At 44.3% G+C, this 13960-nt stretch overlaps 1 protein-coding gene across 2 annotated transcripts in view; it reads right to left on the reverse strand.

Annotated features, from left to right (window-relative positions):
* Positions 1-12802, reverse strand: part of LOC139532357 (cohesin subunit SA-1-like) — a 31486-nt gene extending 18684 nt beyond the window's left edge. For both annotated transcript variants that reach the window (XM_071329828.1, XM_071329827.1), the window contains exon 1: positions 12593-12802. The gene's annotated coding sequence lies outside the window, so the exon portion shown is untranslated. The remainder of the gene's footprint in view (positions 1-12592) is intronic.
* Between the last annotated feature and the right edge of the window lie 1158 nt (positions 12803-13960).

Consider the following 13960-nt stretch of genomic DNA (forward strand, 5'->3'; position numbering starts at 1 on the left):
ACTTAACATGTGTAAATATTTGTATGAACATAAGACTCAACAACTGAGACATAAACTGAACAAGTTCCACAAACATGTGACTAACAGAAATTGAATAATGTGTCCCTGAACAAAGGGTGGGGGTCAAAATCAAAAGTAACAGTCAGTATCTGGTGTGGCCACCAGCTGCATTAAGTACTGCAGTGCATCTCCTCCTCATGGACTGCACCAGATTTGCCAGTTCTTGCTGTGAGATGTTACCCCACTCCTCCACCAAGGCACCTGCAAGTTCCCGGACATTTCTGGGGGGAATGGCTCTAACCCTCACCCTCCGATCCAACAGGTCCCAGACGTGCTCAATGGGATTGAGATCCGGGCTCTTCGCTGGCCATGTCAGAACACTGACATTCCTGTCTTGCAGGAAATCATGCAGAGAACAAGCAATATGGCTGGTGGCATTGTCATGCTGGAGGGTCATGTCAGGATGAGTCCGCAGGAAGGGTACCACATGAGGGAGGAGGATGTCTTCCCTGTAACGAACAGCGTTGAGATTGCCTGCAATGACAACAAGCTCAGTCCGATGATGCTGTGACACACCGCCCCAGACCATGATGGACCCGCCACCTCCAAATCGATCCCGCTCCAGAGTACAGGCCTCGGTGTAACGCTCATTCCTTCGACGATAAACGCGAATCCGACCATCACCTCTGGTGAGACAAAACTGTGACTCGTCAGTGAAGAGCACTTTTTGCCAGTGCTGTCTGGTCAGGCGACGGTGGGTTTGTGCCTATAGGCGATGTTGTTGCCGGTGATGTCTGGTGAGGACTTGCCTTACAACAGGCCTTCAAGCCCTCAGTCCAGCCTCTCTCAGCCTATTGCGGACAGTCTGAGCACTGATGGGGGGAATTGTACATTCCTGGTGTAACTCGGGCAGTTGTTGTTGCCATCTTGTACCTGTCCCGCAGGTGTGATGTTCGAATGTACCGTGCATGTGTTGTTACACGTGGTCTGCCACTGCGAGGACGATCAGCTGTCCTTTCCTGTCTCCCTGTAGCACTGTCTTTGGCGTCTCACAGTACGGACATTGCAATTTATTGCACTGGCCACATTTGCAGTCCTCATGCCTCCTTGCAGCATGCCTAAGGCAAATTCACGCAGATGAGCAGGAACCCTGGGCATCTTTCTTTTTGTGTTTTTCAGAGTCAGTAGAAAGGCCTCTTTAGTGTCCAAAGTTGTCATAACTGTGACCTTAATTGCCTACCGTCTGTAAGCTGTTAGTGTCTTAACGACCGTTCCACAGGTGCATATTCATTAATTGTTTATGGTTCATTGAACAAGCATGGGAAACAGTGTTTAAACCCTTTACAATGATGATCTGTGAAGTTATTTGTATTTTAACGAATTATCTTTGAAAGACAGGGTCCATGAAAAAGGGTACGTTTCTTTTGTAAATGTACAGTTGAAGTCGGAAGTTTACATACACCTTAGCCAAATACATTTAAACTCAGTTTCACAATTCCTGACATTTAATCCTAGTAAAAAATCCCTGTCTTAGGTCAGTTAGGAATAGCACTTCATTTTAAGAATGTGAAATGTCCGAATAATAGTAGAGAATTATTTAATTCAGCTTTTATTTCTTTCATCACATTCTCAGTGGGTCAGACGTTTACATGCTACCAAATACTAATTGAATGTATTGCCTTTAAATTGTTTAACTTGGGTCAAATGTTTTGGGTAGCCTTCCACAAGCTTCCCACAATAAGTTGGCTGAATTTTGTCCCATTCCTCCTGACAGAGCTGGTGTAACTGAGTCTGGTTTGTAGGCCTCCCTGCTCCGACATGCTTTTGCAGTTCTGCCCACAAATTTTCTATGGGATTGAGGTCAGGACTTTGTGATGGCCACTCCAATATCTTGACTTTGTTGTCCTTAAGCCATTTTGCTACAACTTTGGAAGTATGCTTGGGGTCATTGTCCATTTAGAAGAACCATTTGCGACCAAGCTTTAACTTCCTGACTGACGTCTTGCTTCAATATATCCACATAATTTTCCACCCTGATGATGCCATCTATTTTGTGAAGTGCACACGTCCCTCCTGCAGCAAAGCACACCCACAACATGATGCTGCCACCCCCGTGCTTCACGGTTGGGATGGTGTTCTTCGACTTGCAAGCCTCCCCCTTTTTTCTCCAAACATAACGATGGTCATTATGGCAAACAGCTCTATTTTTGTTTCATCAGACCAGAGGACATTTCTCCAGAAAGTATGATCTTTGTCCCTGTGTGCAGTTGCAAACCGTAGTCTGGCTTTTTTATTGTGGTTTTGGAGCAGTGGCTTCCTTCTTGCGGAGTGGCCTTTCAGGTTGTGTCGATATAGGACTCGTTTTACTGTGGATATAGATACTTTTGTACCCGTTTCCTCCAGCATCTTCGCAAGGTCCTTTGCTGTTGTTCTGGGATTGATTTGCACTTTTCGCACCAAAGTCCGTTCATCTCTAAGAGAAGGAACGCATCTCCTTCCTGAGCGGTATGATGGCTGCGTGGTCCCATGGTGTTTATACTTGCGTACTATTGTTTGTACAGATGAACGTGGTACTTTCATGCGTTTGGAAATTGCTCCCAAGGATGAACAAGACTTGTGGAGGTCTACAATTTATTTTCTGAGGTCTTGGCTGATTTCTTTTGATTTTCCCATGATGTTAAGCAAAGAGGCACTGGGTTTGAGGGTAGGCCTTGAAATAAATCCACACCTCCAATTGACTCAAATGATTAGCTTATTAGTCAATTAGCCTATCAGAAGCTTCTAAAGCCATGACATAATTTCCTGGAATTTTCCAAGCTGTTTAAAGGCACAGTCAACTTAGTGTATGTAAACTTCTGACCCACTGGAATTGTGATACAGTGACTTATAAGTGAAATAATCTTTCTTTAAACAATTGTTGGAAAAATTACTTGTGTCAAGCACTAAGTAGATGTCCTAACCGACTTGCCAAAACTATTGTTTGTTAACAAGACATTTGTGGAGTGGTTGAAAAACAGGTTTTAATGACTCCAACCTAAGTGTATGTACACTTCCGACTTCAACTGTATGTATATACAGTGGGGAGAACAAGTATTTGATACACTGCCGATTTTGCAGGTTTTCCTACTTACAAAGCATGTAGAGGTCTGTAATTTTTTATCATAGGTACACTTCAACTGTGAGAGACGGAATCTAAAACAAAAATCCAGAAAATCACATTGTATGATTTTTAAGTAATTAATTTGCATTTTATTGGATGATATAAGTATTTGATCACCTACCAACCAGTATGAATTCCGGCTCTCACAGACCTGTTAGTTTTTCTTTAAGAAGCCCTCCTGTTCTCCACTCATTACCTGTATTAACTGCACCCGTTTGAACTCGTTACCTGTATAAAAGACACCTGTCCACACACTCAATCAAACAGACTCCAACCTCTCCACAATGGCCAAGACCAGAGAGCTGTGTAAGGACATCAGGGATAAAATTGTAGACCTGCACAAGGCTGGGATGGGCTACAGGACAATAGGCAAGCAGCTTGGTGAGAAGGCAACAACTGTTGGCACAATTATTAGAAAATGGAAGAAGTTCAAGATGACGGTCAATCACCCTCGGTCTGGGGCTCCATGCAAGATCTCACCTCGTGGGGCATCAATGATCATGAGGAAAGTGAGGGATCAGCCCAGAACTACAGGGCAGGACCTGGTCAATGACCTGAAGAGAGCTGGGACCACAGTCTCAAAGAAAACCATTAGTAACACACTACGCCATCATAGATTAAAATCCTGCAGCGCACGCAAGGTCAAGCCAGCGCATGTCCAGGCCCGTCTGAAGTTTGCCAATGACCATCTGGATGATCCAGAGGAGGAATGGGAGAAGGTCATGTGGTCTGATGAGACAAAAATAGAGCTTTTTGGTCTAAACTCCACTCGCCGTGTTTGGAGGAAGAAGAAGGATGAGTACAACCCCAAGAACACCATCCCAACCGTGAAGCATTGAGGTGGAAACATTATTCTTTGGGGATGCTTTTCTGCAAAGGGGACAGGACGACTGCACCGTATTGAGGGGATGATGGATGGGGCCATGTATCGCGAGATCTTGGCCAACAACCTCCTTCCCTCAGTACGAGCATTGAAGATGGCTGGGTCTTCCAGCATGACAACGACCCGAAACACACAGCCAGGGCAACTAAGGAGTGGCTCCGTAAGAAGCATCTCAAGGTCCTGGAGTGGCCTAGCCAGTCTCCAGACCTGAACCCAATAGAAAATCTTTGGAGGGAGCTGAAAGTCCGTATTGCCCAGCGAGAGCCCCGAAACCTGAAGGATCTGGAGAAGGTCTGTATGGAGGAGAGGGCCAAAATCCCTGCTGCAGTGTGTGCAAACCTGGTCAAGAACTACAGGAAACATATGAGCTCTGTAATTGCAAACAAAGGTTTCTGTACCAAATATTAAGTTCTGCTTTTCTGATGTATCAAATACTTATGTCATGCAATAAAATGCAAATTAATTACTTAAAAATCGTACAATGTGATTTTCTGGATTTTTGTTTTAGATTCCGTCTCTCACAGTTGACGTGTACCTATGATAAAAAAATACAGACCTCTACATGCTTTGCAAGTAGGAAAACCTGCAAAATCAGCAGTGTATCAAATACTTGTTCTCCCCACTGTGTGTGTGTATATATATATATATATAATATCACACACACACAGTGCCTTCAGCTATGTGACCAAGAAGGAGAGTAATGAGTGCTGCATCAGATGCCTGGCCTCCACAATCACCCGACCTCAATTGAGATGGTTTGAGATGAGTTGGACAGCAGAGAAGGAAAAGCAGTCAACAAGTGCTCAGCATATGTGGGATCAAGACTGTTGGAAAAGCATTCCAGGTGAAGCTGGCTGAGAGAATGCCAAGAGCGTGCAAAGCTGTCAAGGTAAAGGGTGGTTACCTTGAAAAATCTCAAATAAAAATATATTTTGATTTGTTTAACACTTTTTTGGTTAGTACATGAGTTTCCATATGTGTTATTTCATAGTTTTGATGTCTTCACTATTATTCTACAATGTAGAAAATAGTCAAAATAAAGGAAAACCCTGGAATGAGTAGGTGTGTCCAAACTCGACTGGTACGGTATATATATATATATTTATTTATTTTAAATAAAATCACTGGTGGGCCGCCTATTGGAGAACCCTGTTCTGAAGGGTAATGACATGATGAAGTGTCTCACACACAACCGCTCTCTTTCACTCACTCACCATTCGTCCATCTTCTCCCTCTCCTACTCTTCCCCATCTCTTTCTCTCTGCCAATCCCACATGGAATGAGTCTTTAAGCAACAGCGTAGTAGATATTGTAGTGAATGTGTGTGTCGGTGACAAATCTGTCAATGTGCCCTTGAGCAAGGCACTTAACCCTAATTGCTACTGTAAGTCGTCCTGGATAAGAGCGTCTGCTAAATGACTCAAATGTCAAATGTAATATAAGGGAATAACATGTGTCCTCACTGTGTCCAGCCCATTGGCCAATGAAAAAAATACCTTCCTAATTTTCATTCTCTGGTCCCTTGAATCATGCCAATTAACTCATGCCCCCTTGACAAATGAGTGGAGCTCCCTTGGCCTGCTCTAAGGTATCTGTAGTGGGGGTTTACTTAATAATGCAGCATCATGGTCTCTATTACAGAGAGCCTCTACAGTAATCCAGTGGTTTTACAGAGCTCTAGAGTAGGCTTTGGGCTGCAGGCTCTACAGTAATCCAGTGGTTTTACAGGGCTCTAGAGTAGGCTTTGGGCTGCAGGCTCTACAGTAATCCAGTGGTTTTACAGAGCTCTAGAGTAGGCTTTGGGCTGCAGGCTCTACAGTAATCCAGTGGTTTTACAGAGCTCTAGAGTAGACTTTGGGCTGCAGGCTCTACAGTAATCCAGTGGTTTTACAGAGCTCTAGAGTAGGCTTTGGGTTGCAGGCTCTACAGTAATCCAGTGGTTTTACAGAGCTCTAGAGTAGGCTTTGGGCTGCAGGCTCTACAGTAATACAGTGGTTTTACAGAGCTCTAGAGTAGGCTTTGGGCTGCAGGCTCTACAGTAATACAGTGGTTTTACAGAGCTCTAGAGTAGGCTTTGGGTTGCAGGCTCTACAGTAATACGGTGGTTTTACAGAGCTCTAGAGTAGGCTTTGGGTTGCAGGCTCTACAGTAATCCAGTGGTTTTACAGAGCTCTAGAGTAGGCTTTGGGTTGCAGGCTCTACAGTAATCCAGTGGTTTTACAGAGCTCTAGAGTAGGCTTTGGGTTGAGGGCTCTACAGTAATACAGTGGTTTTACAGAGCTCTAGAGTAGGCTTTGGGTTGCAGGCTCTACAGTAATCCAGTGGTTTTACAGAGCTCTAGAGTAGGCTTTGGGTTGAGGGCTCTACAGTAATCCAGTGGTTTTACAGAGCTCTAGAGTAGGCTTTGGGTTGAGGGCTCTACAGTAATACAGTGGTTTTACAGAGCTCTAGAGTAGGCTTTGGGTTGCAGGCTCTACAGTAATCCAGTGGTTTTACAGAGCTCTAGAGTAGGCTTTGGGTTGAGGGCTCTACAGTAATCCAGTGGTTTTACAGAGCTCTAGAGTAGGCTTTGGGTTGAGGGCTCTACAGTAATACAGTGGTTTTACAGAGCTCTAGAGTAGGCTTTGGGTTGAGGGCTCTACAGTAATACAGTGGTTTTACAGAGCAGGCTCTACATAAAAAAACAAAAAGGTTTCTAAAGAGGTTTTATTTTTTTAATCTCAAGAGAAAAAGCAACCAACTAAACAAGCAAGAAATACCAGTAGGCAAGAAAGAAAGAACGAGAAAGAAAGAAAAAAGGAAAAGAAAGAAGATTCTCTCTGCAATGGCCGCCTGGCTCACTGCAGCTATCGCAAAATGGAGACGCAGAGAGAGAGCCAGGGAGAGTGAAATGGAGGAGAGAACGAGAGCACAAAGGGAGTTCAGCGGGAGCAGAGGAGGAGAGAGCTGGGGGAGCAAGAGACTCATTAGTTTGTCTCTCATCTTTCTGCATCTCTCGCTCTCTCACCTTGACCCACATTCACTGTCTGTTGGCACACACACACACACACACACACACACACACATTTCTCCAGCTGAGGTTATTATACCCTAATGACATAAGAGGCTACAGAACGTTATCATTTCACTACAGAGAACACATTACTGTGACTAGCAGAATCGGTATGTGTGTGTGAGATAAAGACTGGGTTCAAGAGCACTGCATATCCAGGGCTCTCTGCAGCCTGGTCATGAAGTCAGCCTATGAAGTCAGATGTTTGTTTGGCCAAAGGTGTTTGGTTTACCTCGAGATGCTACTGGGGGAAAGTGACATTCCCAGGTTGTCAATGTGCTAGTGTGACTGTCCAGACATAGAACCTAGAGCCTGACCTCTCATCATCTCAACTCTAGACTGCATTAGCCCATTGAGCTAAAGCCTAAACATCCTGACATTAGTCTTCAGGTCCCAGGCAGCCAATGATCATCATCCATGAGGGTAGTTTACCAGACCACTGCTGATACAATGGTAATGGGGTAATCTGGTAATCTGGGGGTTAGAAGGGGTAGTTTAATCTACGGTGCTACAGGGAAACCCTTAATCCCACACGAGACTATGAGGGCAGATGACGTGAACAACACACACACAGCCTTAATCTGAGTGTGAGCCGGCTTTCTCCGCCAGAAAATCTCAGGAGCATGATATAGGCTAGGCAGACAATGACGTAAAATGTGTATGTGTGTGTTAGTGTGTAACTGTACTTTATTGATCCCCTGAGGGTAGGCCCACATTAAATGTGTCACCAGCAGTAGTAGTGTTGGAGAATAATGTGCTAGAAAACCAAACCAGCCAAGCACCGGCTGGAGAAATATTAGCAGCATCATCATGTTAGCTTTAGATGCAACGCTACCGTGCTGAAACATACTTGACTGTGTGCTTTCAATGCCTTTAGATACTATTTAATGTTACACTAGTATAGCCAACTGGGTGTTGAACCAAGTAGCCAACAAGTACACCAGTCTGCTAGGTCTCAGGTGATGTTAAACAACCACGCGCAACGCTGGACAGGAATGCTTCAGAGCATTTTCAGCCCCACATTCTCTCTCTCCATCTGATGCTACAGGTCAGCTAGCCAACCCGCTGAACATCCGCTAGCCAACCCTCTGAACATCCGCTAGCCAACCCGCTGAACATCCGCTAGCCAACCCGCTGAACATCCGCTAGCCAACCCTCTGAACATCCGCTAGCCAACCCGCTGAACATCCGCTAGCCAACCCGCTGAACATCCGCTAGCCAACCCTCTGAACATCCGCTAGCCAACCCGCTGAACATCCGCTAGCCAACCCGCTGAACATCCGCTAGCCAACCCGCTAAACATCCGCTAGCCAACCCGCTGAACATCCGCTAGCCAACCCGCTGAACATCCGCTAGCCAACCCGCTAAACATCCTCTAGCCAACCCGCTAAACATCCGCTAGCCAACCCGCTGAACATCCGCTAGCCAACCCGCTGAACATCCGCTAGCCAACCCGCTGAACATCCGCTAGCCAACCCGCTGAACATCCGCTAGCCAACCCGCTGAACATCCGCTAAACATCCGCTAGCCAACCCGCTAAACATCCGCTAGCCAACCCGCTGAACATCCGCTAGCCAACCCGCTGAACATCCGCTAGCCAACCCGCTGAACATCCGCTAGCGAACCCGCTAAACATCCGCTAGCCAACCCGCTAAACATCCGCTAGCCAACCCGCTAAACATCCGCTAGCCAACCCGCTAAACATCCGCTAGCCAACCCGCTAGCTGATTACACCACAAACTGCTAGCTAAACTAGGCCTACACCACAGCCAACTACACAACAACCAGCTAGCTAACTACACCACAGCTTACTATGCGACACAACCAGTTAGCTAACTACACCAGAACCTGCTAGCTAACTAATAGCATCAGATTTTTCGAATGCCAATTGAAGCTAAAGTTGTTATTTTACTGTGAGTGGTCCTGACAGCTTCCCTGTATACATACCATTTTCTTTAGAAAGCTTCCCTGTATACATACCATTTGCTTTAGACAGCTTCCCTGTATACATACCATTTGCTTTAGACAGCTTCCCTGTATACATACCATTTGCTTTAGCTAGCTTCAAGATGTCCTCATTCTAAAGAGACGTAGGGACTATTCTTTCAGCGAACACGCTTGATATTGGTCATTCCCTAAAACTGAAATAATGCTTTCTACACACACACACACACCTGGATTCAATAACAATGTCACGGCTGAGTGTGCTGAAGTCAAGGAAAACGGCCCGGAGCTGTATAATGGCAACATGTTACAGTATAATTTATGGTGTAATTGGCCTGATCATAAAATACTAATTCAGTTACAAATCAAAACTGGTTCATTCGCACAAATCAACTAGCTATTACAAATGAATAACTTACTAGAAATATACTAGTCATTACACAGGCCCACACCCCCAAAGTTTTTAGTAAAAAATATATATATAATAATTTTGGATTTTTAGCTTTGGGTCAAAAAAAAGACCAAAATCACAAGGAAATCAGTTAAAATGAGTTTAACTTAGAAAATCTGTTCCCAGATTTGAACTCTGTGTTGTTGTTTGTGTCGCACTGCTTTGCTTTATCTTGGCCAGGTCGCAGTTGTAAATGAGAACTTGTTCTCAACTGGCCTACCTTGTTAAATAAAGGTGAAATACATTTTTTTAAAGTATTCCCACGAATAACAAAAAGAGACATGTCTCGTGTCTCAATGTAACCAAGATATGAAATTACTGTTATTTTAAAATACAAGCACTTTTTGGGCTTAGTTGTGGTCAATTTGCAGTGTTCAAATGATTAGAATGATGTTCCGGTCCCTCGACCATCCTCTGACAAAAACCGCTCTGTGGATGAATCTAGTTGCCAACCCCTGTTTTAATGTAGACTCTGCCTGACCTACTGCTGCATAACAGTCTGGTCTGGATTACTGGACTGGGGCCACGGCAGGATGACCGGATGGCATTGTTTTCAATGAGAGAGCGACGGTAACTTCCGCCAATTTCCACTGACGTTCCTTACAGAACAGCCACTCCAGTGTTTCCCCTGCCTTTGAATAGGTATGGAGGGCTCCCCACCTAGCTCTTCCCCTGGTCTAAACACATTTAAATATTTTGCTCAAGGTCCTACATGTGGCCTAGCAAAATGCCACGATTACACCAGGCACTACCTCTAACGGTCAAACTACCAGACACCATCCAGTTTCTATGGGTGCTGCAGACAAGAATACATTCTACAACTTAATGGTCGGCGACTATGATCTTGGCGACCAAGTTTATGCAAATTAGCAGATAGTATTAGCAGTAGTAAAGGAATAAAAGACATATGAAAAACGATTTAATGCTGTCTGAAGCGGTAACGTTGCCTTTTAATCCATGACTGGAGTCTCCAGTTAACTTGTGTAAACAGCAGCTTGCTAGTGCTTCATGACTGGTTCACGTTCAGTGAAAACATTATTAGCCTAGAAACCAATACTATTTTCAACAGATGTTTTTGGATAACATTGTTAGGCTATTAGGAAAGCTATTTCAGGGAATTTCTACTCCATGTTCTTCAAAAACCATGATCCCCCCCTAAATCACTCTACATTACATTTGAGTAATTTAGCAGACAGTCTTATCCACACAATCAAGGCTTGACATCAAACTTTTTTTTTAGCTGAAAATATATGACACAATCTGTGCATTCAACTAGAGTACGTAAAACAACGACGTCATGAGCCGAATCAGTCCTGGTGAAAGTGATGGCAATACAAGTCAATACAAGTCATCACAAGTCCAACAGGTAAGAAGGGTGGCAAGGTGGTAGAGGAGGACCGGTGCTGTCTGAAGAGATAGACTTTCAGACTGTTGCAGATGGTCAGCATCTGTGCTGTAGAACTATTGCTAAAATGTTAGGTGTGTAGACTTGTATCCCAGCCCCTGACTCAACAAAGTCAATAGCTAGGCTGCTCAGAGAAGTAATGTATGTATACCCCATTGCATTGAAACGTTTCCCATTTCAAGTTGATTTGCCATATGTAATAGGTTAGTCATACACTGGAAATCTTACCAAGTCACACTACTCAACCAAGAACTGTGTCAACAGCCCTGCCAAGTGAAGATCATATCATTGCCTGCAGTGTGTGGTGTTTTATGGCTGTGTACTAAATATTGCCAGTCTATGTTGTATGTTCTACGCAAAAGGAGACAAGGAACATTACAATGTGGGACAATAAAGTTGTTTTGTATCTCTAGCACCAGTTGTAGTTTACAGTCAGTGTAGTTAGTTGGTCTTCCAGGATGCATAGCCTACGGTAGGCTGTTAGTTCAGTCTGCTGGTGGAAAGTCACATGGCTCCGCTTGTTGCATAACCACTTTGTTGACAATCCGTGATTGATCACTAGGACACAGGCTGGCTGTATAATCCTTTACCCTAAACATCAGACTCTAGACTCTATACAAAGAACAGTGAAGCTGGGTGTTTAACACAATCTTCAAAGAGTTAGGCTTAAAGTAGCCAGCTAGCTAACTTGGCCAAATATTCTCAAACTCCATATTTCCTAGTTCATTAATAAAGAAAGATGTATGTGGATTTGAAATGGTATAAGTGAACAGATATCCTCATAACCCATAAGTGACTTCTGACAGAAGAATGGATCCTTGGGAGAGTGAGGTCTGGAGTGGGGAGCATGGAGACTGTACCCAGGGTTGGATTTGGAACCCATCCCCCTCACACATTTCCCCGCTAAATTTCGTTTAGCAGAGAAAGGGGCGGAGTGGGTTAGCAAACTAGCTAGCTTCACTTACAAAAAAGAATCTACTAGTCAAAATATTGGAATTTGTCAAGAATGCCAACGTTGAACTTCGGTACAATAAGTAACATGTCAAAACAATGGGTGGGAAAACAGGAAACAATGTTGCTAACGTTACAGGTGAAATTTCTGCAGAATCTCTACGAATGGCGTGATATTGGCAAGGATGGATGTCAAATAGCACTAGTGACAGCAACCTGGCTAACACTGACGTTACCTTGCTCCCAAATATATCATCCGAAAACCCGACACATATGCAATGAATTAGGGTTAGCTAGCAACAATAGCAATGTCTGGCTAGGTCGCGCAGGCGGCACTATAACGTTACAATAAGAGTCTGTATACAACATTGTGTTGACGCTTTGAATCTGTCCGTCTATCAAGAGCAATAAAAACACGTCACACCCATTGCCTTAGTAACGGGAAAACTAAGGGCGAGTGATTAAAAGTGATTCTAGCAAAACACATCGGTCAAGTCTCTCGTGCGTTCCTGCAATCTGACATGTTGAGACATTCCTGTTAATGGCCCTCGATCATGTAGCTAGCTAGCCGAACAGAGAGAAGAGAGAGAGCACATCCAGCTCTCTCCGCTAGCTTGCGGAGCAGCACCCATCCCCCTCCTCTCTCCCCATCCCTCTCTCGCTCTCTGAATCCACCATCTTGATTCTGAGACCCGTCTCCCCTTTCCCACAAGCCAAAAACACAACCAAAATACCAACAAACTCACCTTTACTGGCCATTGACCAATCGATTACTGTCTTCCGAAATAAAATAATCGATATATCTGATAAAAGTGTGTAGATTTTAATATTGTAAATATGTCGTGAGAAGCGGGAACCGCGCCTTGGAGCAGAAAGGAACAATCCTAAACTGCCATCTGGTGGAGCCTTCCTCGCTGTAATGCTGTTCTGGTGGCGCAGCCTCTCACTGCAACCTTACTGCCTCCTGGCGGACACAGACGAGATTACAGCAATGGGTGCGCGCCGCGGGGGCGAGGAGAGGGGAGGCACTGCAGGACCCCGCGAAAAGAGGGAAACAGTGGGGGCGCGCTCAGAGCCACGGGCACGCGTAGAAGGGGAGGGGCGAGCTTAGCCGGCAGTGTTTTGGTCGGTGGTTTGATGGTGAATAGGCCTTAACAGAGGACACATGTAGGAGGCTATAACATCCAGATTACCCCTCAAAACACAATTTACCAGGCTACAATACACACGTCAGTGTTAGTGCAGTATCTTGCCTGAGACCGTAAGACTCATGTTAGCTCCAAGTTGTAATGCCTAGGCTTTTAGCTCAATGGGCTAAGATGGTCTTGAAATGCAAAGATGATCTGGGTTCAGTATCTGGTCTGTCAAAAATGTCTCTGGTTTTATTTAGCTTGTCTACATTAGTCTCACCTCAACCATCTCAATATCTGCGACATACAGTACCTTCAGAGAGTATTCACACCCCTTGACTTTCTCCACATGTTGTGTTACAACCGGAATTTAAAATGTATTAAATGTATATTGTCACTGGCCTTCCACACAATACTGTCAAAGTGGAGTTCTGCTTTTTGAAGTGTTCACAACAACAAAAAAAGGCTGAAATGTCTTGAGTCAATAAGTGTTCAACCCTTTGTTATGGCAATTCTAAATAAGTTCAGGAGTAAACATTTACTTCAGTCACATAATATGTTGCTTGGACTCTGAGCAATAAGTGTTTAACATGATTTGATAGACTACCTCATCTCTGTACCGCACCACAGGAGGTTGGTGGCACCTTAATTGGGGAGGAAGGGCTCGTTGTAATGGCTGGAGCAGAATGAGTGAAATTTCAAATACAAACATATGTTTCCAAGTGACCTTGGAAAAGAGCACCTATTGGTAGATGGGTAAAAATAAAAAACCAGACATGAAATATCCCTTTGAGCATGGCGAAGTTATTCATTTGCCCTTTATTTAACTAGGCAAGTCATATAAGAACAAATTCTTTTTTACAGTGACAGCCGACCAAAAGGCCTCCTGTGGGGACAGGCTGGGATTAAAAATACAAAATAAGTTTAGGATAAAACACACATCACGACAAGAGACAACACAACACTACATAAAGAGAGACCTAA

Source organism: Salvelinus alpinus, chromosome 10, assembly GCF_045679555.1.
Source record: "Salvelinus alpinus chromosome 10, SLU_Salpinus.1, whole genome shotgun sequence".
Taxonomy (NCBI): domain Eukaryota; kingdom Metazoa; phylum Chordata; class Actinopteri; order Salmoniformes; family Salmonidae; genus Salvelinus; species Salvelinus alpinus.